We start from the raw sequence: 25,403 nt of genomic DNA, 5'->3' as shown, positions 1-25,403 counted from the left end.
TTGTTCGAAATTTATGTATTTATATGATTTCGACAATATTATATGGAAATTAAATATTAATCATATGGAAATAAATATTTATCGTATGTATAAATGAAAAAATGATCAAATATTCCTATATTCTCTTAGAATTATAGGAATAACCCATATACGTGAAAGGTTATAGTAGTGTAAGCAAGGCTGGTACCGACAGAGGGTTCAAAAACTACTATAGGTAGGCAGTGGTTGCCGACCTCTCGTATTGTTCGAAACTTCTGTATTTATATGATTTCGACAATATTATATGGAAATTAAATATTAATCATATGGAAATGAATATTTATCGTATGTATAAATGAAAAAATGATCAAATATTCCTATATTCTCTTAGAATTATAGGAATAGACCATATACGTGAAAGGTTATAGTAGTGTAAACAAGGCTGGTACCGACAGAGGGTTCAAAAACTACTATAGGTAGGCAGTGGTTGCCGACCTCTCGTATTGTTCGAAACTTATATATTTATATGATTTCGACAATATTATATGGAAATTAAATATTAATCATATGGAAATGAATATTTATCGTATGTATAAATGAAAAAATGATAAAATATTCCTATATTCTCTTAGAATTATAGGAATAGCCCATATACGTGAAAGGTTATAGTAGTGTAAACAAGGCTGGTACCGACAGAGGGTTCAAAAACTACTATAGGTAGGCAGTGGTTGCCGACCTCTCGTATTGTTCGAAACTTATATATTTATATGATTTCGACAATATTATATGGAAATTAAATATTAATCATATGGAAATGAATATTTATCGTATGTATAAATGAAAAAATGATCAAATATTCCTATATTCTCTTAGAATTATAGGAATAGCCCATATACGTGAAAGGTTATAGTAGTGTAAACAAGGCTGGTACCGACAGAGGGTTCAAAAACTACTATAGGTAGGCAGTGGTTGCCGACCTCTCGTATTGTTCGAAACTTATATATTTATATGATTTCGACAATATTATATGGAAATTAAATATTAATCATATGGAAATGAATATTTATCGTATGTATAAATGAAAAAATGATCAAATATTCCTATATTCTCTTAGAATTATAGGAATAGACCATATACGTGAAAGGTTATAGTAGTGTAAACAAGGCTGGTACCGACAGAGGGTTCAAAAACTACTATAGGTAGGCAGTGGTTGCCGACCTCTCGTATTGTTCGAAACTTATATATTTATATGATTTCGACAATATTATATGGAAATTAAATATTAATCATATGGAAATGAATATTTATCGTATGTATAAATGAAAAAATGATAAAATATTCCTATATTCTCTTAGAATTATAGGAATAGCCCATATACGTGAAAGGTTATAGTAGTGTAAACAAGGCTGGTACCGACAGAGGGTTCAAAAACTACTATAGGTAGGCAGTGGTTGCCGACCTCTCGTATTGTTCGAAACTTATATATTTATATGATTTCGACAATATTATATGGAAATTAAATATTAATCATATGGAAATGAATATTTATCGTATGTATAAATGAAAAAATGATAAAATATTCCTATATTCTCTTAGAATTATAGGAATAGCCCATATACGTGAAAGGTTATAGTAGTGTAAACAAGGCTGGTACCGACAGAGGGTTCAAAAACTACTATAGGTAGGCAGTGGTTGCCGACCTCTCGTATTGTTCGAAACTTATATATTTATATGATTTCGACAATATTATATGGAAATTAAATATTAATCATATGGAAATGAATATTTATCGTATGTATAAATGAAAAAATGATCAAATATTCCTATATTCTCTTAGAATTATAGGAATAGCCCATATACGTGAAAGGTTATAGTAGTGTAAACAAGGCTGGTACCGACAGAGGGTTCAAAAACTACTATAGGTAGGCAGTGGTTGCCGACCTCTCGTATTGTTCGAAACTTATATATTTATATGATTTCGACAATATTATATGGAAATTAAATATTAATCATATGGAAATGAATATTTATCGTATGAATAATGGAAAAATATATTTAATTATATATGAATAAAGGAAATATTAATATAATATTACTGTATTCTCTTGATATATAAGAGAATATCCTGTATGTTGGATACCAAACAGAATTGAAAATACCCGTTTTGAGGACAGCGGGTTCAAAAACTACTATAGGTAAGCAGTGGTTGCTGACCTCCCGCTTTATATATTATATTGGTTACTTACAAATAAAGTATATTATTTTCCGTACAAATTTGTTTCTCAGGTTCTAATGAACATTTGGGAACTTGGCTACGCGGTTAATAAAAATATACGCCCTTAGATGTTATCGTTGAAACAACAGTCAAGTATTCTATTATTAATAGAATAACAAATCGTTTCCATATAACATCGTTAATTTTTAATGACAGCGGGTTTCAAAACTACTATTAGGTAGGAAGGCACTGGTTGCCGACCTATCTCATTATATTGGTTACTTACAAATATAGTATATTATTTTCCGTACAAATTTGTTTCTCAGGTTCTTATGAACATTTGGGACTTGGCTCCGCGGTTAATAAGAATATACGCCCTTAGATAATATCGTTGAAACAAAAGTCAAGTTTCTATTATACATAGAATAACAAATCGTTTCCATATATTATCGTTAATTTTTGACGGCAGGCATTATTATTTATTAATAATAATGAAGATAATAAACTAATAATTTATTACCACGCCATAAAAGGAAATATTATATCGTTACCCCGGTATAATAAATATATTGATATTGGAAAAATTACCAAATTTTATATATGAATATCATATGCGCTCGGTTTTATGTTATATATTACCAGAGAGTTATATGGAAAAAGATAAATTTTAAATTTATCATCAAAATGCAAATGATTTAACTCAATATTTATATTGGTTAAACAAAAATTGTACATGTGTGGATACAATACTTATGTATGTTGGAAACAAAATAATATTTTAGAATGAAATATGTATAATATAAATACAATATTATGGAAATATATATATATATAATGGTATAAAACATTAATGGAATTTACGAATACGAATGCTATATAAAAATGGCCGTAATCGATTTAAAATAGATTTAATAAAAAACGGAAATTTATATAAAATGGAAATCTATAATATTTATATTACTTATTTCAATTCAAAAAATATGAATGAAATATGAAGAAAGAAACATTATTCTGGTTGATCCTGCCAGTAGTTATATGCTTGTCTCAAAGATTAAGCCATGCATGTCTAAGTACACACGAATTAAAAGTGAAACCGCAAAAGGCTCATTATATCAGTTATGGTTCCTTAGATCGTTAACAGTTACTTGGATAACTGTGGTAATTCTAGAGCTAATACATGCAATTAAAACATGAACCTTATGGGACATGTGCTTTTATTAGGCTAAAACCAAGCGATCGCAAGATCGTTTTATTGGTTGAACTCTAGATAACATGCAGATCGTATGGTCTTGTACCGACGACAGATCTTTCAAATGTCTGCCCTATCAACTTTTGATGGTAGTATCTAGGACTACCATGGTTGCAACGGGTAACGGGGAATCAGGGTTCGATTCCGGAGAGGGAGCCTGAGAAACGGCTACCACATCTAAGGAAGGCAGCAGGCGCGTAAATTACCCACTCCCAGCTCGGGGAGGTAGTGACGAAAAATAACAATACAGGACTCATATCCGAGGCCCTGTAATTGGAATGAGTACACTTTAAATCCTTTAACAAGGACCAATTGGAGGGCAAGTCTGGTGCCAGCAGCCGCGGTAATTCCAGCTCCAATAGCGTATATTAAAGTTGTTGCGGTTAAAACGTTCGTAGTTGAACTTGTGCTTCATACGGGTAGTACAACTTACAATTGTGGTTAGTACTATACCTTTATGTATGTAAGCGTATTACCGGTGGAGTTCTTACATGTGATTAAATACTTGTATTTTTTCATATGTTCCTCCTATTTAAAAACCTGCATTAGTGCTCTTAAACGAGTGTTATTGTGGGCCGGTACTATTACTTTGAACAAATTAGAGTGCTTAAAGCAGGCTTCAAATGCCTGAATATTCTGTGCATGGGATAATGAAATAAGACCTCTGTTCTGCTTTCATTGGTTTTCAGATCAAGAGGTAATGATTAATAGAAGCAGTTTGGGGGCATTAGTATTACGACGCGAGAGGTGAAATTCTTGGACCGTCGTAAGACTAACTTAAGCGAAAGCATTTGCCAAAGATGTTTTCATTAATCAAGAACGAAAGTTAGAGGTTCGAAGGCGATCAGATACCGCCCTAGTTCTAACCATAAACGATGCCAGCTAGCAATTGGGTGTAGCTACTTTTATGGCTCTCTCAGTCGCTTCCCGGGAAACCAAAGCTTTTGGGCTCCGGGGGAAGTATGGTTGCAAAGCTGAAACTTAAAGGAATTGACGGAAGGGCACCACCAGGAGTGGAGCCTGCGGCTTAATTTGACTCAACACGGGAAAACTTACCAGGTCCGAACATAAGTGTGTAAGACAGATTGATAGCTCTTTCTCGAATCTATGGGTGGTGGTGCATGGCCGTTCTTAGTTCGTGGAGTGATTTGTCTGGTTAATTCCGATAACGAACGAGACTCAAATATATTAAATAGATATCTTCAGGATTATGGTGCTGAAGCTTATATAGCCTTCATTCATGGTGGCAGTAAAATGTTTATTGTGTTTGAATGTGTTTATGTAAGTGGAGCCGTACCTGTTGGTTTGTCCCATTATAAGGACACTAGCTTCTTAAATGGACAAATTGCGTCTAGCAATAATGAGATTGAGCAATAACAGGTCTGTGATGCCCTTAGATGTCCTGGGCTGCACGCGCGCTACAATGAAAGTATCAACGTGTATTTCCTAGACCGAGAGGTCCGGGTAAACCGCTGAACCACTTTCATGCTTGGGATTGTGAACTGAAACTGTTCACATGAACTTGGAATTCCCAGTAAGTGTGAGTCATTAACTCGCATTGATTACGTCCCTGCCCTTTGTACACACCGCCCGTCGCTACTACCGATTGAATTATTTAGTGAGGTCTCCGGACGTGATCACTGTGACGCCTTGCGTGTTACGGTTGTTTCGCAAAAGTTGACCGAACTTGATTATTTAGAGGAAGTAAAAGTCGTAACAAGGTTTCCGTAGGTGAACCTGCGGAAGGATCATTATTGTATAATATCCTTACCGTTAATAAACATTTGTTATAATACAAATAAATTGAATTTACCAAAATACCAAATTACAAAAGCATATGATATATGAATGATGAGATTTACTTTAGAAATGCACATGATTTATTATGATTATTTGCAAATGCGTTTATATATGAATATTATCTAACACAATAATATTCAATTGATAGATTTCTCAATGGAATCAAACAAAATTCTGATATATTTATATAATAAATAAATGTGGCTGGCAACCACAAAGGTAATGTGATTGGGGACCACATTTACCACATATGTATGTTAAAAGTGACTGGTGACCACATTTTAACATTTCTATTAAAATTTGATGTTGTGGGTAGTGTTGGCTCAAAACATTAAATTAAATAAACGGCATTCAAATAAAAATAAACAATGCATTTCCTAATAATTCGAACATTCGAAATCAAATAAAAATGGTAACAAAAAAATTGTGTGTATATGGACCATAATATACACGCGTTGCGAATATGTATTGTTCATCTAAGTTATGAGCATACATTGGCTAATGCAACAACCTAAAATATACAATGTTGTACCTGGCATCCATCAGGTTAATGTTTTATATAAATTGCAGTATGTATCGCCCATATTGGTTAATTACAAATAAAATATAATTACATGATACATAATGCTTATATGAAACTAAGACATTTCGCAGCATTTATTTTAGGTATAAAAATACATTTATTGAAGGAATTGATATATGCCAGTAAAATGGTGTATTTTTAATTTCTTTCAATAAAAAAATTATTGACAATATATAGAAATAAATTATAAAACTCTAAGCGGTGGATCACTCGGCTCATGGGTCGATGAAGAACGCAGCAAACTGTGCGTCATCGTGTGAACTGCAGGACACATGAACATCGACATTTTGAACGCATATCGCAGTCCATGCTGTTATGTACTTTAATTAATTTTATAGTGCTGCTTGGACTACATATGGTTGAGGGTTGTAAGACTATGCTAATTAAGTTGTTTATAAATTTTTATAAGCATATGGTATATTATTGGATAAAATAATAATTTTATTCATAATATTAAAAACTATATATGAAAAACATTATCCTCACATTTGGATGTGAAAAACGAAGAGAAATATTTTCTTTTTCAATCAAATAATACTGAGAAATGTCTAGCATAAAAAATTGAATTATTTTTCATCTAGGATTGTCTCTTATTAATGATTCGAAAATAGAAAAAAACTTGGTTATATTATTATTCTTCGTTGGTTCGTTAATGGATAATACTATGCTACAAGAAATAATGGATATATTACAACGAATTTATTAAAATGTTTTATCATTATATATTAAGAATTAATGGCAATAAAAAGTTATATACAACCTCAACTCATATGGGACTACCCCCTGAATTTAAGCATATTAATTAGGGGAGGAAAAGAAACTAACAAGGATTTTCTTAGTAGCGGCGAGCGAAAAGAAAACAGTTCAGCACTAAGTCACTTTGTCTATATGGCAAATGTGAGATGCAGTGTATGGAGCGTCAATATTCTAGTATGAGAAATTAACGATTTAAGTCCTTCTTAAATGAGGCCATTTACCCACAGAGGGTGCCAGGCCCGTATAACGTTAATGATTACTAGATGATGTTTCCAAAGAGTCGTGTTGCTTGATAGTGCAGCACTAAGTGGGTGGTAAACTCCATCTAAAACTAAATATAACCATGAGACCGATAGTAAACAAGTACCGTGAGGGAAAGTTGAAAAGAACTCTGAATAGAGAGTTAAACAGTACGTGAAACTGCTTAGAGGTTAAGCCCGATGAACCTGAATATCCGTTATGGAAAATTCATCATTAAAATTGTAATATTTAAATAATATTATAAGGATAGTGTGCATTTTTTCCATATAAGGACATTGTAATCTATTAGCATATCCCAAATTTATCATAAAATATAACTTATAGTTTATTCAAATTAAAGTGCTTGCATTTTAAAACAGAATAAATGTTATTAATTTGATAAAGTGCTGATAGATTTATATGATTACAGTGCGTTAATTTTTCGGAATTATATAATGGCATAATTATCATTGATTTTTATGTTTATTATATGCACTTGTATGATTAACAATGCGAAAGATTCAGGATACCTTCGGGACCCGTCTTGAAACACGGACCAAGGAGTCTAACATATGTGCAAGTTATTGGGATATAAACCTAATAGCGTAATTAACTTGACTACTAATGGGATTAGTTTTTTAACTATTTATAGCTAATTAACACAATCCCGGGGCGTTCTATATAGTTATGTATAATGTATATTTATATTATTTATGCCTCTAACTGGAACGTACCTTGAGCATATATGCTGTGACCCGAAAGATGGTGAACTATACTTGATCAGGTTGAAGTCAGGGGAAACCCTGATGGAAGACCGAAACAGTTCTGACGTGCAAATCGATTGTCAGAATTGAGTATAGGGGCGAAAGACCAATCGAACCATCTAGTAGCTGGTTCCTTCCGAAGTTTCCCTCAGGATAGCTGGTGCATTTTAATATTATATAAAATAATCTTATCTGGTAAAGCGAATGATTAGAGGCCTTAGGGTCGAAACGATCTTAACCTATTCTCAAACTTTAAATGGGTAAGAACCTTAACTTTCTTGATATGAAGTTCAAGGTTATGATATAATGTGCCCAGTGGGCCACTTTTGGTAAGCAGAACTGGCGCTGTGGGATGAACCAAACGTAATGTTACGGTGCCCAAATTAACAACTCATGCAGATACCATGAAAGGCGTTGGTTGCTTAAAACAGCAGGACGGTGATCATGGAAGTCGAAATCCGCTAAGGAGTGTGTAACAACTCACCTGCCGAAGCAACTAGCCCTTAAAATGGATGGCGCTTAAGTTGTATACCTATACATTACCGCTAAAGTAGATGATTTATATTACTTGTGATATAAATTTTGAAACTTTAGTGAGTAGGAAGGTACAATGGTATGCGTAGAAGTGTTTGGCGTAAGCCTGCATGGAGCTGCCATTGGTACAGATCTTGGTGGTAGTAGCAAATAATCGAATGAGACCTTGGAGGACTGAAGTGGAGAAGGGTTTCGTGTGAACAGTGGTTGATCACGAGTTAGTCGGTCCTAAGTTCAAGGCGAAAGCCGAAAATTTTCAAGTAAAACAAAAATGCCAAACTACATAAAAAAGCGAATTATAATACACTTGAATAATTTTGAACGAAAGGGAATACGGTTCCAATTCCGTAACCTGTTGAGTATCCGTTTGTTATTAAATATGGGCCTCGTGCTCATCCTGGCAACAGGAACGACCATAAAGAAGCCGTCGAGAGATATCGGAAGAGTTTTCTTTTCTGTTTTATAGCCGTACTACCATGGAAGTCTTTCGCAGAGAGATATGGTAGATGGGCTAGAAGAGCATGACATATACTGTTGTGTCGATATTTTCTCCTCGGACCTTGAAAATTTATGGTGGGGACACGCAAACTTCTCAACAGGCCGTACCAATATCCGCAGCTGGTCTCCAAGGTGAAGAGTCTCTAGTCGATAGAATAATGTAGGTAAGGGAAGTCGGCAAATTAGATCCGTAACTTCGGGATAAGGATTGGCTCTGAAGATTGAGATAGTCGGGCTTGATTGGGAAACAATAACATGGTTTATGTGCTCGTTCTGGGTAAATAGAGTTTCTAGCATTTATGTTAGTTTCTTGTTCCCCGGATAGTTTAGTTACGTAGCCAATTGTGGAACTTTCTTGCTAAAATTTTTAAGAATACTATTTGGGTTAAACCAATTAGTTCTTATTAATTATAACGATTATCAATTAACAATCAATTCAGAACTGGCACGGACTTGGGGAATCCGACTGTCTAATTAAAACAAAGCATTGTGATGGCCCTAGCGGGTGTTGACACAATGTGATTTCTGCCCAGTGCTCTGAATGTCAAAGTGAAGAAATTCAAGTAAGCGCGGGTCAACGGCGGGAGTAACTATGACTCTCTTAAGGTAGCCAAATGCCTCGTCATCTAATTAGTGACGCGCATGAATGGATTAACGAGATTCCTACTGTCCCTATCTACTATCTAGCGAAACCACAGCCAAGGGAACGGGCTTGGAATAATTAGCGGGGAAAGAAGACCCTTTTGAGCTTGACTCTAATCTGGCAGTGTAAGGAGACATAAGAGGTGTAGAATAAGTGGGAGATATTAGACCTCGGTTTGGTATCGTCAATGAAATACCACTACTCTTATTGTTTCCTTACTTACTTGATTAAATGGAACGTGTATCATTTCCTAGCCATTATACGGATATATTTATTATATCTTATGGTATTGGGTTTTGATGCAAGCTTCTTGATCAAAGTATCACGAGTTTGTTATATAATCGCAAACAAATTCTTTAATAAAACGATGCATTTATGTATTTTTGATTTGAAAATTTGGTATAACTCCAATTACTCAGGTATGATCCAATTCAAGGACATTGCCAGGTAGGGAGTTTGACTGGGGCGGTACATCTCTCAAATAATAACGGAGGTGTCCCAAGGCCAGCTCAGTGCGGACAGAAACCACACATAGAGCAAAAGGGCAAATGCTGACTTGATCTCGGTGTTCAGTACACACAGGGACAGCAAAAGCTCGGCCTATCGATCCTTTTGGTTTAAAGAGTTTTTAACAAGAGGTGTCAGAAAAGTTACCATAGGGATAACTGGCTTGTGGCGGCCAAGCGTTCATAGCGACGTCGCTTTTTGATCCTTCGATGTCGGCTCTTCCTATCATTGTGAAGCAAAATTCACCAAGCGTTGGATTGTTCACCCATGCAAGGGAACGTGAGCTGGGTTTAGACCGTCGTGAGACAGGTTAGTTTTACCCTACTAATGACAAAACGTTGTTGCGACAGCATTCCTGCGTAGTACGAGAGGAACCGCAGGTACGGACCAATGGCACAATACTTGTTCGAGCGAACAGTGGTATGACGCTACGTCCGTTGGATTATGCCTGAACGCCTCTAAGGTCGTATCCGTGCTGGACTGCAATGATAAATAAGGGGCAATTTGCATTGTATGGCTTCTAAACCATTTAAAGTTTATAATTTACTTTATAAACGACAATGGATGTGATGCCAATGTAATTTGTAACATAGTAAATTGGGAGGATCTTCGATCACCTGATGCCGCGCTAGTTACATATAAAAGCATTATTTAATACAATGACAAAGCCTAGAATCAATTGTAAACGACTTTTGTAACAGGCAAGGTGTTGTAAGTGGTTGAGCAGCTGCCATACTGCGATCCACTGAAGCTTATCCTTTGCTTGATGATTCGAAATAAATAAGACCATTGAGTACTCGTGTGGTACTTGTTTGTTGGTTTTTGAGGGTTAGCGCGCAAGCGCCAGTGCCCTCGAGAGCCGACCACCCCGACTGGACGCGACTGACGACTGACTGACCGACCGACCGACTGGACGCGCGATATATAATATTATATATCATATGATAGAAAGAAAGACTAAAAAATTCTATCTGGTTGCCAAATAGCTTGTCATCGATTTAGTGACGCTAATGAAATTGTCCCCATCTATCTACTATCTACTAATGATAGAAATAAAGACTTTACAAAATTCTATCAGGTTGCCAAATGGCTCGTCATCGATTTAGTGACGCTAATGAAATTGTCCCCATCTATCTACTATCTACTAATGATAGAAATAAAGACTTTACAAAATTCTATCAGGTTGCCAAATGGCTCGTCATCGATTTAGTGACGCTAATGAAATTGTCCCCATCTATCTACTATCTACTAATGATAGAAATAAAGACTTTACAAAATTCTATCAGGTTGCCAAATGGCTCGTCATCGATTTAGTGACGCTAATGAAATTGTCCCCATCTATCTACTATCTACTAATGATAGAAATAAAGACTTTACAAAATTCTATCAGGTTGCCAAATGGCTCGTCATCGATTTAGTGACGCTAATGAAATTGTCCCCATCTATCTACTATCTACTAATGATAGAAATAAAGACTTTATAAAATTCTATCAGGTTGCCAAATGGCTCGTCATCGATTTAGTGACGCTAATGAAATTGTCCCCATCTATCTACTATCTACTAATGATAGAAATAAAGACTTTACAAAATTCTATCAGGTTGCCAAATGGCTCGTCATCGATTTAGTGACGCTAATGAAATTGTCCCCATCTATCTACTATCTACTAATGATAGAAATAAAGACTTTACAAAATTCTATCAGGTTGCCAAATAGCTTGTCATCAATTTAGTGACGCTAATGAAAGTGGTGGTGTCCTTCTCTTATAATAGAAATTATAACTTTATTATGACTAAAGGAATATATGAAATATTCGTATATTCTTATAGTATTAGAAAAAAAACCCAATACTATAGGTATATTAAATATAAAACATATGAAAATAATAAATATTTATCATATGAATACAGACAATATAATGGTATATTAAATTAAATAATATACATATTTAAAAAAATATATATATTATATGAATACAGGAAAAAATATATAAGTATATATAAATTAATATAATTATATATACATATAAAGGAAAAAATGATGGAATATTTCTATTTTCTATTAGTATGATATAAAAAAAACCCATACATGTGAAAGGTTATAGTACTACTATACTATACCATATTACTATAGGTAGGCAGTGGTTGCCGACCATAGGGTAGGCAGTGGTTGCCTCTCGTATTGTTCGAAATTTATGTATTTATATGATTTCGACAATATTATATGGAAATTAAATATTAATCATATGGAAATAAATATTTATCGTATGTATAAATGAAAAAATGATCAAATATTCCTATATTCTCTTAGAATTATAGGAATAACCCATATACGTGAAAGGTTATAGTAGTGTAAGCAAGGCTGGTACCGACAGAGGGTTCAAAAACTACTATAGGTAGGCAGTGGTTGCCGACCTCTCGTATTGTTCGAAACTTCTGTATTTATATGATTTCGACAATATTATATGGAAATTAAATATTAATCATATGGAAATGAATATTTATCGTATGTATAAATGAAAAAATGATCAAATATTCCTATATTCTCTTAGAATTATAGGAATAGACCATATACGTGAAAGGTTATAGTAGTGTAAACAAGGCTGGTACCGACAGAGGGTTCAAAAACTACTATAGGTAGGCAGTGGTTGCCGACCTCTCGTATTGTTCGAAACTTATATATTTATATGATTTCGACAATATTATATGGAAATTAAATATTAATCATATGGAAATGAATATTTATCGTATGTATAAATGAAAAAATGATAAAATATTCCTATATTCTCTTAGAATTATAGGAATAGCCCATATACGTGAAAGGTTATAGTAGTGTAAACAAGGCTGGTACCGACAGAGGGTTCAAAAACTACTATAGGTAGGCAGTGGTTGCCGACCTCTCGTATTGTTCGAAACTTATATATTTATATGATTTCGACAATATTATATGGAAATTAAATATTAATCATATGGAAATGAATATTTATCGTATGTATAAATGAAAAAATGATCAAATATTCCTATATTCTCTTAGAATTATAGGAATAGCCCATATACGTGAAAGGTTATAGTAGTGTAAACAAGGCTGGTACCGACAGAGGGTTCAAAAACTACTATAGGTAGGCAGTGGTTGCCGACCTCTCGTATTGTTCGAAACTTATATATTTATATGATTTCGACAATATTATATGGAAATTAAATATTAATCATATGGAAATGAATATTTATCGTATGTATAAATGAAAAAATGATCAAATATTCCTATATTCTCTTAGAATTATAGGAATAGACCATATACGTGAAAGGTTATAGTAGTGTAAACAAGGCTGGTACCGACAGAGGGTTCAAAAACTACTATAGGTAGGCAGTGGTTGCCGACCTCTCGTATTGTTCGAAACTTATATATTTATATGATTTCGACAATATTATATGGAAATTAAATATTAATCATATGGAAATGAATATTTATCGTATGTATAAATGAAAAAATGATAAAATATTCCTATATTCTCTTAGAATTATAGGAATAGCCCATATACGTGAAAGGTTATAGTAGTGTAAACAAGGCTGGTACCGACAGAGGGTTCAAAAACTACTATAGGTAGGCAGTGGTTGCCGACCTCTCGTATTGTTCGAAACTTATATATTTATATGATTTCGACAATATTATATGGAAATTAAATATTAATCATATGGAAATGAATATTTATCGTATGTATAAATGAAAAAATGATAAAATATTCCTATATTCTCTTAGAATTATAGGAATAGCCCATATACGTGAAAGGTTATAGTAGTGTAAACAAGGCTGGTACCGACAGAGGGTTCAAAAACTACTATAGGTAGGCAGTGGTTGCCGACCTCTCGTATTGTTCGAAACTTATATATTTATATGATTTCGACAATATTATATGGAAATTAAATATTAATCATATGGAAATGAATATTTATCGTATGTATAAATGAAAAAATGATCAAATATTCCTATATTCTCTTAGAATTATAGGAATAGCCCATATACGTGAAAGGTTATAGTAGTGTAAACAAGGCTGGTACCGACAGAGGGTTCAAAAACTACTATAGGTAGGCAGTGGTTGCCGACCTCTCGTATTGTTCGAAACTTATATATTTATATGATTTCGACAATATTATATGGAAATTAAATATTAATCATATGGAAATGAATATTTATCGTATGAATAATGGAAAAATATATTTAATTATATATGAATAAAGGAAATATTAATATAATATTACTGTATTCTCTTGATATATAAGAGAATATCCTGTATGTTGGATACCAAACAGAATTGAAAATACCCGTTTTGAGGACAGCGGGTTCAAAAACTACTATAGGTAAGCAGTGGTTGCTGACCTCCCGCTTTATATATTATATTGGTTACTTACAAATAAAGTATATTATTTTCCGTACAAATTTGTTTCTCAGGTTCTAATGAACATTTGGGAACTTGGCTACGCGGTTAATAAAAATATACGCCCTTAGATGTTATCGTTGAAACAACAGTCAAGTATTCTATTATTAATAGAATAACAAATCGTTTCCATATAACATCGTTAATTTTTAATGACAGCGGGTTTCAAAACTACTATTAGGTAGGAAGGCACTGGTTGCCGACCTATCTCATTATATTGGTTACTTACAAATATAGTATATTATTTTCCGTACAAATTTGTTTCTCAGGTTCTTATGAACATTTGGGACTTGGCTCCGCGGTTAATAAGAATATACGCCCTTAGATAATATCGTTGAAACAAAAGTCAAGTTTCTATTATACATAGAATAACAAATCGTTTCCATATATTATCGTTAATTTTTGACGGCAGGCATTATTATTTATTAATAATAATGAAGATAATAAACTAATAATTTATTACCACGCCATAAAAGGAAATATTATATCGTTACCCCGGTATAATAAATATATTGATATTGGAAAAATTACCAAATTTTATATATGAATATCATATGCGCTCGGTTTTATGTTATATATTACCAGAGAGTTATATGGAAAAAGATAAATTTTAAATTTATCATCAAAATGCAAATGATTTAACTCAATATTTATATTGGTTAAACAAAAATTGTACATGTGTGGATACAATACTTATGTATGTTGGAAACAAAATAATATTTTAGAATGAAATATGTATAATATAAATACAATATTATGGAAATATATATATATATAATGGTATAAAACATTAATGGAATTTACGAATACGAATGCTATATAAAAATGGCCGTAATCGATTTAAAATAGATTTAATAAAAAACGGAAATTTATATAAAATGGAAATCTATAATATTTATATTACTTATTTCAATTCAAAAAATATGAATGAAATATGAAGAAAGAAACATTATTCTGGTTGATCCTGCCAGTAGTTATATGCTTGTCTCAAAGATTAAGCCATGCATGTCTAAGTACACACGAATTAAAAGTGAAACCGCAAAAGGCTCATTATATCAGTTATGGTTCCTTAGATCGTTAACAGTTACTTGGATAACTGTGGTAATTCTAGAGCTAATACATGCAATTAAAACATGAACCTTATGGGACATGTGCTTTTATTAGGCTAAAACCAAGCGATCGCAAGATCGTTTTATTGGTTGAACTCTAGATAACATGCAGATCGTATGGTCTTGTACCGACGACAGATCTTTCAAATGTCTGCCCTATCAACTTTTGATGGTAGTATCTAGGACTACCATGGTTGCAACGGGTAACGGGGAATCAGGGTTCGATTCCGGAGAGGGAGCCTGAGAAACGGCTACCACATCTAAGGAAGGCAGCAGGCGCGTAAATTACCCACTCCCAGCTCGGGGAGGTAGTGACGAAAAATAACAATACAGGACTCATATCCGAGGCCCTGTAATTGGAATGAGTACACTTTAAATCCTTTAACAAGGACCAATTGGAGGGCAAGTCTGGTGCCAGCAGCCGCGGTAATTCCAGCTCCAATAGCGTATATTAAAGTTGTTGCGGTTAAAACGTTCGTAGTTGAACTTGTGCTTCATACGGGTAGTACAACTTACAATTGTGGTTAGTACTATACCTTTATGTATGTAAGCGTATTACCGGTGGAGTTCTTACATGTGATTAAATACTTGTATTTTTTCATATGTTCCTCCTATTTAAAAACCTGCATTAGTGCTCTTAAACGAGTGTTATTGTGGGCCGGTACTATTACTTTGAACAAATTAGAGTGCTTAAAGCAGGCTTCAAATGCCTGAATATTCTGTGCATGGGATAATGAAATAAGACCTCTGTTCTGCTTTCATTGGTTTTCAGATCAAGAGGTAATGATTAATAGAAGCAGTTTGGGGGCATTAGTATTACGACGCGAGAGGTGAAATTCTTGGACCGTCGTAAGACTAACTTAAGCGAAAGCATTTGCCAAAGATGTTTTCATTAATCAAGAACGAAAGTTAGAGGTTCGAAGGCGATCAGATACCGCCCTAGTTCTAACCATAAACGATGCCAGCTAGCAATTGGGTGTAGCTACTTTTATGGCTCTCTCAGTCGCTTCCCGGGAAACCAAAGCTTTTGGGCTCCGGGGGAAGTATGGTTGCAAAGCTGAAACTTAAAGGAATTGACGGAAGGGCACCACCAGGAGTGGAGCCTGCGGCTTAATTTGACTCAACACGGGAAAACTTACCAGGTCCGAACATAAGTGTGTAAGACAGATTGATAGCTCTTTCTCGAATCTATGGGTGGTGGTGCATGGCCGTTCTTAGTTCGTGGAGTGATTTGTCTGGTTAATTCCGATAACGAACGAGACTCAAATATATTAAATAGATATCTTCAGGATTATGGTGCTGAAGCTTATATAGCCTTCATTCATGGTGGCAGTAAAATGTTTATTGTGTTTGAATGTGTTTATGTAAGTGGAGCCGTACCTGTTGGTTTGTCCCATTATAAGGACACTAGCTTCTTAAATGGACAAATTGCGTCTAGCAATAATGAGATTGAGCAATAACAGGTCTGTGATGCCCTTAGATGTCCTGGGCTGCACGCGCGCTACAATGAAAGTATCAACGTGTATTTCCTAGACCGAGAGGTCCGGGTAAACCGCTGAACCACTTTCATGCTTGGGATTGTGAACTGAAACTGTTCACATGAACTTGGAATTCCCAGTAAGTGTGAGTCATTAACTCGCATTGATTACGTCCCTGCCCTTTGTACACACCGCCCGTCGCTACTACCGATTGAATTATTTAGTGAGGTCTCCGGACGTGATCACTGTGACGCCTTGCGTGTTACGGTTGTTTCGCAAAAGTTGACCGAACTTGATTATTTAGAGGAAGTAAAAGTCGTAACAAGGTTTCCGTAGGTGAACCTGCGGAAGGATCATTATTGTATAATATCCTTACCGTTAATAAACATTTGTTATAATACAAATAAATTGAATTTACCAAAATACCAAATTACAAAAGCATATGATATATGAATGATGAGATTTACTTTAGAAATGCACATGATTTATTATGATTATTTGCAAATGCGTTTATATATGAATATTATCTAACACAATAATATTCAATTGATAGATTTCTCAATGGAATCAAACAAAATTCTGATATATTTATATAATAAATAAATGTGGCTGGCAACCACAAAGGTAATGTGATTGGGGACCACATTTACCACATATGTATGTTAAAAGTGACTGGTGACCACATTTTAACATTTCTATTAAAATTTGATGTTGTGGGTAGTGTTGGCTCAAAACATTAAATTAAATAAACGGCATTCAAATAAAAATAAACAATGCATTTCCTAATAATTCGAACATTCGAAATCAAATAAAAATGGTAACAAAAAAATTGTGTGTATATGGACCATAATATACACGCGTTGCGAATATGTATTGTTCATCTAAGTTATGAGCATACATTGGCTAATGCAACAACCTAAAATATACAATGTTGTACCTGGCATCCATCAGGTTAATGTTTTATATAAATTGCAGTATGTATCGCCCATATTGGTTAATTACAAATAAAATATAATTACATGATACATAATGCTTATATGAAACTAAGACATTTCGCAGCATTTATTTTAGGTATAAAAATACATTTATTGAAGGAATTGATATATGCCAGTAAAATGGTGTATTTTTAATTTCTTTCAATAAAAAAATTATTGACAATATATAGAAATAAATTATAAAACTCTAAGCGGTGGATCACTCGGCTCATGGGTCGATGAAGAACGCAGCAAACTGTGCGTCATCGTGTGAACTGCAGGACACATGAACATCGACATTTTGAACGCATATCGCAGTCCATGCTGTTATGTACTTTAATTAATTTTATAGTGCTGCTTGGACTACATATGGTTGAGGGTTGTAAGACTATGCTAATTAAGTTGTTTATAAATTTTTATAAGCATATGGTATATTATTGGATAAAATAATAATTTTATTCATAATATTAAAAACTATATATGAAAAACATTATCCTCACATTTGGATGTGAAAAACGAAGAGAAATATTTTCTTTTTCAATCAAATAATACTGAGAAATGTCTAGCATAAAAAATTGAATTATTTTTCATCTAGGATTGTCTCTTATTAATGATTCGAAAATAGAAAAAAACTTGGTTATATTATTATTCTTCGTTGGTTCGTTAATGGATAATACTATGCTACAAGAAATAATGGATATATTACAACGAATTTATTAAAATGTTTTATCATTATATATTAAGAATTAATGGCAATAAAAAGTTATATACAACCTCAACTCATATGGGACTACCCCCTGAATTTAAGCATATTAATTAGGGGAGGAAAAGAAACTAACAAGGATTTTCTTAGTAGCGGCGAGCGAAAAGAAAACAGTTCAGCACTAAGTCACTTTGTCTATATGGCAAATGTGAGATGCAGTGTATGGAGCGTCAATATTCTAGTATGAGAAATTAACGATTTAAGTCCTTCTTAAATGAGGCCATTTACCCACAGAGGGTGCCAGGCCCGTATAACGTTAATGATTACTAGATGATGTTTCCAAAGAGTCGTGTTGCTTGATAGTGCAGCACTAAGTGGGTGGTAAACTCCATCTAAAACTAAATATAACCATGAGACCGATAGTAAACAAGTACCGTGAGGGAAAGTTGAAAAGAACTCTGAATAGAGAGTTAAACAGTACGTGAAACTGCTTAGAGGTTAAGCCCGATGAACCTGAATATCCGTTATGGAAAATTCATCATTAAAATTGTAATATTTAAATAATATTATAAGGATAGTGTGCATTTTTTCCATATAAGGACATTGTAATCTATTAGCATATCCCAAATTTATCATAAAATATAACTTATAGTTTATTCAAATTAAAGTGCTTGCATTTTAAAACAGAATAAATGTTATTAATTTGATAAAGTGCTGATAGATTTATATGATTACAGTGCGTTAATTTTTCGGAATTATATAATGGCATAATTATCATTGATTTTTATGTTTATTATATGCACTTGTATGATTAACAATGCGAAAGATTCAGGATACCTTCGGGACCCGTCTTGAAACACGGACCAAGGAGTCTAACATATGTGCAAGTTATTGGGATATAAACCTAATAGCGTAATTAACTTGACTACTAATGGGATTAGTTTTTTAACTATTTATAGCTAATTAACACAATCCCGGGGCGTTCTATATAGTTATGTATAATGTATATTTATATTATTTATGCCTCTAACTGGAACGTACCTTGAGCATATATGCTGTGACCCGAAAGATGGTGAACTATACTTGATCAGGTTGAAGTCAGGGGAAACCCTGATGGAAGACCGAAACAGTTCTGACGTGCAAATCGATTGTCAGAATTGAGTATAGGGGCGAAAGACCAATCGAACCATCTAGTAGCTGGTTCCTTCCGAAGTTTCCCTCAGGATAGCTGGTGCATTTTAATATTATATAAAATAATCTTATCTGGTAAAGCGAATGATTAGAGGCCTTAGGGTCGAAACGATCTTAACCTATTCTCAAACTTTAAATGGGTAAGAACCTTAACTTTCTTGATATGAAGTTCAAGGTTATGATATAATGTGCCCAGTGGGCCACTTTTGGTAAGCAGAACTGGCGCTGTGGGATGAACCAAACGTAATGTTACGGTGCCCAAATTAACAACTCATGCAGATACCATGAAAGGCGTTGGTTGCTTAAAACAGCAGGACGGTGATCATGGAAGTCGAAATCCGCTAAGGAGTGTGTAACAACTCACCTGCCGAAGCAACTAGCCCTTAAAATGGATGGCGCTTAAGTTGTATACCTATACATTACCGCTAAAGTAGATGATTTATATTACTTGTGATATAAATTTTGAAACTTTAGTGAGTAGGAAGGTACAATGGTATGCGTAGAAGTGTTTGGCGTAAGCCTGCATGGAGCTGCCATTGGTACAGATCTTGGTGGTAGTAGCAAATAATCGAATGAGACCTTGGAGGACTGAAGTGGAGAAGGGTTTCGTGTGAACAGTGGTTGATCACGAGTTAGTCGGTCCTAAGTTCAAGGCGAAAGCCGAAAATTTTCAAGTAAAACAAAAATGCCAAACTACATAAAAAAGCGAATTATAATACACTTGAATAATTTTGAACGAAAGGGAATACGGTTCCAATTCCGTAACCTGTTGAGTATCCGTTTGTTATTAAATATGGGCCTCGTGCTCATCCTGGCAACAGGAACGACCATAAAGAAGCCGTCGAGAGATATCGGAAGAGTTTTCTTTTCTGTTTTATAGCCGTACTACCATGGAAGTCTTTCGCAGAGAGATATGGTAGATGGGCTAGAAGAGCATGACATATACTGTTGTGTCGATATTTTCTCCTCGGACCTTGAAAATTTATGGTGGGGACACGCAAACTTCTCAACAGGCCGTACCAATATCCGCAGCTGGTCTCCAAGGTGAAGAGTCTCTAGTCGATAGAATAATGTAGGTAAGGGAAGTCGGCAAATTAGATCCGTAACTTCGGGATAAGGATTGGCTCTGAAGATTGAGATAGTCGGGCTTGATTGGGAAACAATAACATGGTTTATGTGCTCGTTCTGGGTAAATAGAGTTTCTAGCATTTATGTTAGTTTCTTGTTCCCCGGATAGTTTAGTTACGTAGCCAATTGTGGAACTTTCTTGCTAAAATTTTTAAGAATACTATTTGGGTTAAACCAATTAGTTCTTATTAATTATAACGATTATCAATTAACAATCAATTCAGAACTGGCACGGACTTGGGGAATCCGACTGTCTAATTAAAACAAAGCATTGTGATGGCCCTAGCGGGTGTTGACACAATGTGATTTCTGCCCAGTGCTCTGAATGTCAAAGTGAAGAAATTCAAGTAAGCGCGGGTCAACGGCGGGAGTAACTATGACTCTCTTAAGGACAAGACTGTGGACTTTTTATCCACCGTCGGCCTTAAACTTAATGCTGATAAGTGCTTTACTGTCGGTATTAAGGGACAGCCGAAACAGAAGTGTACTGTGCTAGAGGCACAGAGCTTCTGCGTAGGCTCGAGAGAGATTCCAACACTGAAGCGTACTGACGAGTGGAAGTATCTCGGTATACATTTCACTGCAAGTGGGAGGGTTCGATGCAATCCGGCAGAGGACATTGGTCCAAAGCTACAAAGATTGTCAGAGGCCCCCCTTAAGCCACAACAGAGGTTGTTCGCCCTTCGGACTGTCCTGATCCCACAACTCTATCACAAGTTATCCCTTGGGAGTGTGACGATAGGCGTCTTACGAAAGACTGACAAGCTAATACGTTTCTATGTGCGAAGATGGCTAAATCTTCCGTCGGATGTGCCGATAGCATTCGTTCATGCCCCCCCAAAATGTGGGGGTCTCGGAATTCCATCACTAAGATGGGTAGCACCAATGTTACGACTTAGACGATTGAGCAACATAAAATGGCCCCACCTCGTACAATCCGAGGAAGCCAGCTCCTTCATCGAAGCGGAAAAACAAAGGGCCCGAGGTAGATTGATAGCTGAACAAAATGAATTGTTATCGCGTCCGGCAATAGAAAAGTATTGGGCGAACAGGTTGTACCTCTCCGTTGATGGTGGCGGACTCCGTGAAGCGGGCCACTATGGTCCCAACACGGGTGGGTTAGTCAGCCCACGCGTTTACTAACAGGAAAGGAATATTTAGACGGTATTCGGCTGCGGATAAATGCCCTACCCACAAAGTCTCGCACTACGAGGGGAAGGCACGAATTGGAGAGGCAGTGTCGTGCAGGATGTGATGCTCCCGAAACAACAAACCACATTATGCAAAAATGCTATCGTTCGCATGGGAGGCGAGTAGCTAGACACAACTGCGTAGTAAATCGAATCAAGCGGGGACTTGAGGAGAGAGGCTGCGTGGTCATTGCCGAACCAAGTCTGCAGTGCGAATCCGGCCTTAATAAACCGGACCTGGTGGTACTCCGACAAAATCACATTGATGTGATTGACGTGCAGGTTGTGACAGACGGACATTCTATGGACGAAGCGCATCAGCGCAAAATCAATAGATACGACAGACCGGACATACGAACTGAATTGCGTCGCCGATTCGAAGCCGCAGGTGACATCGAGTTTCATTCTGCCACCCTAAACTGGAGGGGGATTTGGAGTGGTCAATCCGTAAAACGATTGATTGCGAAGGGTCTCCTCAGCAAATATGATAGTCATATCATTAGCGTCCAGGTTATGAGAGGCAGTCTTGGCTGTTTTAGACAGTTCATGTACCTTAGCGGGTTTTCTCGTGATTGGACGTAGCTTAAAACGTTTGGTTCACATACATCTGCCTGCTGCCTTGGCACAATATCAAAAAGGCATAAACATCGCACATATTGGTTATTTACGGCTATGAGGATGGTTTTAGTACGTAGGCGTTGCGGAACTTCGGTTCGGATAGAGCAATGAATCGTGCATGCTAGGAACTGATCAAATAACGGCAGCCCTAGTATCTTTCGAAGATTTCCATACCTTTGCGATCAAAAAAAAAAAAAAAAAAAAATAGCCAAATGCCTCGTCATCTAATTAGTGACGCGCATGAATGGATTAACGAGATTCCTACTGTCCCTATCTACTATCTAGCGAAACCACAGCCAAGGGAACGGGCTTGGAATAATTAGCGGGGAAAGAAGACCCTTTTGAGCTTGACTCTAATCTGGCAGTGTAAGGAGACATAAGAGGTGTAGAATAAGTGGGAGATATTAGACCTCGGTTTGGTATCGTCAATGAAATACCACTACTCTTATTGTTTCCTTACTTACTTGATTAAATGGAACGTGTATCATTTCCTAGCCATTATACGGATATATTTATTATATCTTATGGTATTGGGTTTTGATGCAAGCTTCTTGATCAAAGTATCACGAGTTTGTTATATAATCGCAAACAAATTCTTTAATAAAACGATGCATTTATGTATTTTTGATTTGAAAATTTGGTATAACTCCAATTACTCAGGTATGATCCAATTCAAGGACATTGCCAGGTAGGGAGTTTGACTGGGGCGGTACATCTCTCAAATAATAACGGAGGTGTCCCAAGGCCAGCTCAGTGCGGACAGAAACCACACATAGAGCAAAAGGGCAAATGCTGACTTGATCTCGGTGTTCAGTACACACAGGGACAGCAAAAGCTCGGCCTATCGATCCTTTTGGTTTAAAGAGTTTTTAACAAGAGGTGTCAGAAAAGTTACCATAGGGATAACTGGCTTGTGGCGGCCAAGCGTTCATAGCGACGTCGCTTTTTGATCCTTCGATGTCGGCTCTTCCTATCATTGTGAAGCAAAATTCACCAAGCGTTGGATTGTTCACCCATGCAAGGGAACGTGAGCTGGGTTTAGACCGTCGTGAGACAGGTTAGTTTTACCCTACTAATGACAAAACGTTGTTGCGACAGCATTCCTGCGTAGTACGAGAGGAACCGCAGGTACGGACCAATGGCACAATACTTGTTCGAGCGAACAGTGGTATGACGCTACGTCCGTTGGATTATGCCTGAACGCCTCTAAGGTCGTATCCGTGCTGGACTGCAATGATAAATAAGGGGCAATTTGCATTGTATGGCTTCTAAACCATTTAAAGTTTATAATTTACTTTATAAACGACAATGGATGTGATGCCAATGTAATTTGTAACATAGTAAATTGGGAGGATCTTCGATCACCTGATGCCGCGCTAGTTACATATAAAAGCATTATTTAATACAATGACAAAGCCTAGAATCAATTGTAAACGACTTTTGTAACAGGCAAGGTGTTGTAAGTGGTTGAGCAGCTGCCATACTGCGATCCACTGAAGCTTATCCTTTGCTTGATGATTCGAAATAAATAAGACCATTGAGTACTCGTGTGGTACTTGTTTGTTGGTTTTTGAGGGTTAGCGCGCAAGCGCCAGTGCCCTCGAGAGCCGACCACCCCGACTGGACGCGACTGACGACTGACTGACCGACCGACCGACTGGACGCGCGATATATAATATTATATATCATATGATAGAAAGAAAGACTAAAAAATTCTATCTGGTTGCCAAATAGCTTGTCATCGATTTAGTGACGCTAATGAAATTGTCCCCATCTATCTACTATCTACTAATGATAGAAATAAAGACTTTACAAAATTCTATCAGGTTGCCAAATGGCTCGTCATCGATTTAGTGACGCTAATGAAATTGTCCCCATCTATCTACTATCTACTAATGATAGAAATAAAGACTTTACAAAATTCTATCAGGTTGCCAAATGGCTCGTCATCGATTTAGTGACGCTAATGAAATTGTCCCCATCTATCTACTATCTACTAATGATAGAAATAAAGACTTTACAAAATTCTATCAGGTTGCCAAATGGCTCGTCATCGATTTAGTGACGCTAATGAAATTGTCCCCATCTATCTACTATCTACTAATGATAGAAATAAAGACTTTACAAAATTCTATCAGGTTGCCAAATGGCTCGTCATCGATTTAGTGACGCTAATGAAATTGTCCCCATCTATCTACTATCTACTAATGATAGAAATAAAGACTTTATAAAATTCTATCAGGTTGCCAAATGGCTCGTCATCGATTTAGTGACGCTAATGAAATTGTCCCCATCTATCTACTATCTACTAATGATAGAAATAAAGACTTTACAAAATTCTATCAGGTTGCCAAATGGCTCGTCATCGATTTAGTGACGCTAATGAAATTGTCCCCATCTATCTACTATCTACTAATGATAGAAATAAAGACTTTACAAAATTCTATCAGGTTGCCAAATAGCTTGTCATCAATTTAGTGACGCTAATGAAAGTGGTGGTGTCCTTCTCTTATAATAGAAATTATAACTTTATTATGACTAAAGGAATATATGAAATATTCGTATATTCTTATAGTATTAGAAAAAAAACCCAATACTATAGGTATATTAAATATAAAACATATGAAAATAATAAATATTTATCATATGAATACAGACAATATAATGGTATATTAAATTAAATAATATACATATTTAAAAAAATATATATATTATATGAATACAGGAAAAAATATATAAGTATATATAAATTAATATAATTATATATACATATAAAGGAAAAAATGATGGAATATTTCTATTTTCTATTAGTAT

At 35.4% G+C, this 25,403-nt stretch overlaps 5 non-coding genes and 1 pseudogene across 5 annotated transcripts; all 6 read left to right on the top strand.

Moving 5' to 3' along the window:
* The first annotated feature begins 3,202 nt into the window (after positions 1-3,202).
* Positions 3,203-5,197, top strand: LOC120322261. Its single transcript, XR_005562028.1, has one exon. It is a non-coding gene; the product is annotated as a small subunit ribosomal RNA (ribosomal RNA).
* Positions 5,198-6,016: 819 nt separating this feature from the next.
* LOC6540467 lies at positions 6,017-6,195 on the top strand. Its single transcript, XR_005562025.1, has one exon. It is a non-coding gene; the product is annotated as a 5.8S ribosomal RNA (ribosomal RNA).
* Positions 6,196-6,582: 387 nt separating this feature from the next.
* Positions 6,583-10,543, top strand: LOC120322256. Its single transcript, XR_005562023.1, has one exon. It is a non-coding gene; the product is annotated as a large subunit ribosomal RNA (ribosomal RNA).
* A 4,606-nt stretch (positions 10,544-15,149) lies between these two features.
* LOC120322260 lies at positions 15,150-17,144 on the top strand. The gene has a single exon (XR_005562027.1). It is a non-coding gene; the product is annotated as a small subunit ribosomal RNA (ribosomal RNA).
* Positions 17,145-17,963: 819 nt separating this feature from the next.
* LOC120322254 lies at positions 17,964-18,142 on the top strand. The gene has a single exon (XR_005562021.1). It is a non-coding gene; the product is annotated as a 5.8S ribosomal RNA (ribosomal RNA).
* A 387-nt stretch (positions 18,143-18,529) lies between these two features.
* On the top strand, positions 18,530-24,112 carry LOC120322258 (annotated as a pseudogene).
* Positions 24,113-25,403: the final 1,291 nt, after the last annotated feature.

Source organism: Drosophila yakuba, unplaced genomic scaffold (genome assembly GCF_016746365.2).
Source record: "Drosophila yakuba strain Tai18E2 unplaced genomic scaffold, Prin_Dyak_Tai18E2_2.1 Segkk30_quiver_pilon_scaf, whole genome shotgun sequence".
NCBI lineage: Eukaryota > Metazoa > Arthropoda > Insecta > Diptera > Drosophilidae > Drosophila > Drosophila yakuba.
This window is presented reverse-complemented; position numbering and strand designations above follow the sequence as displayed.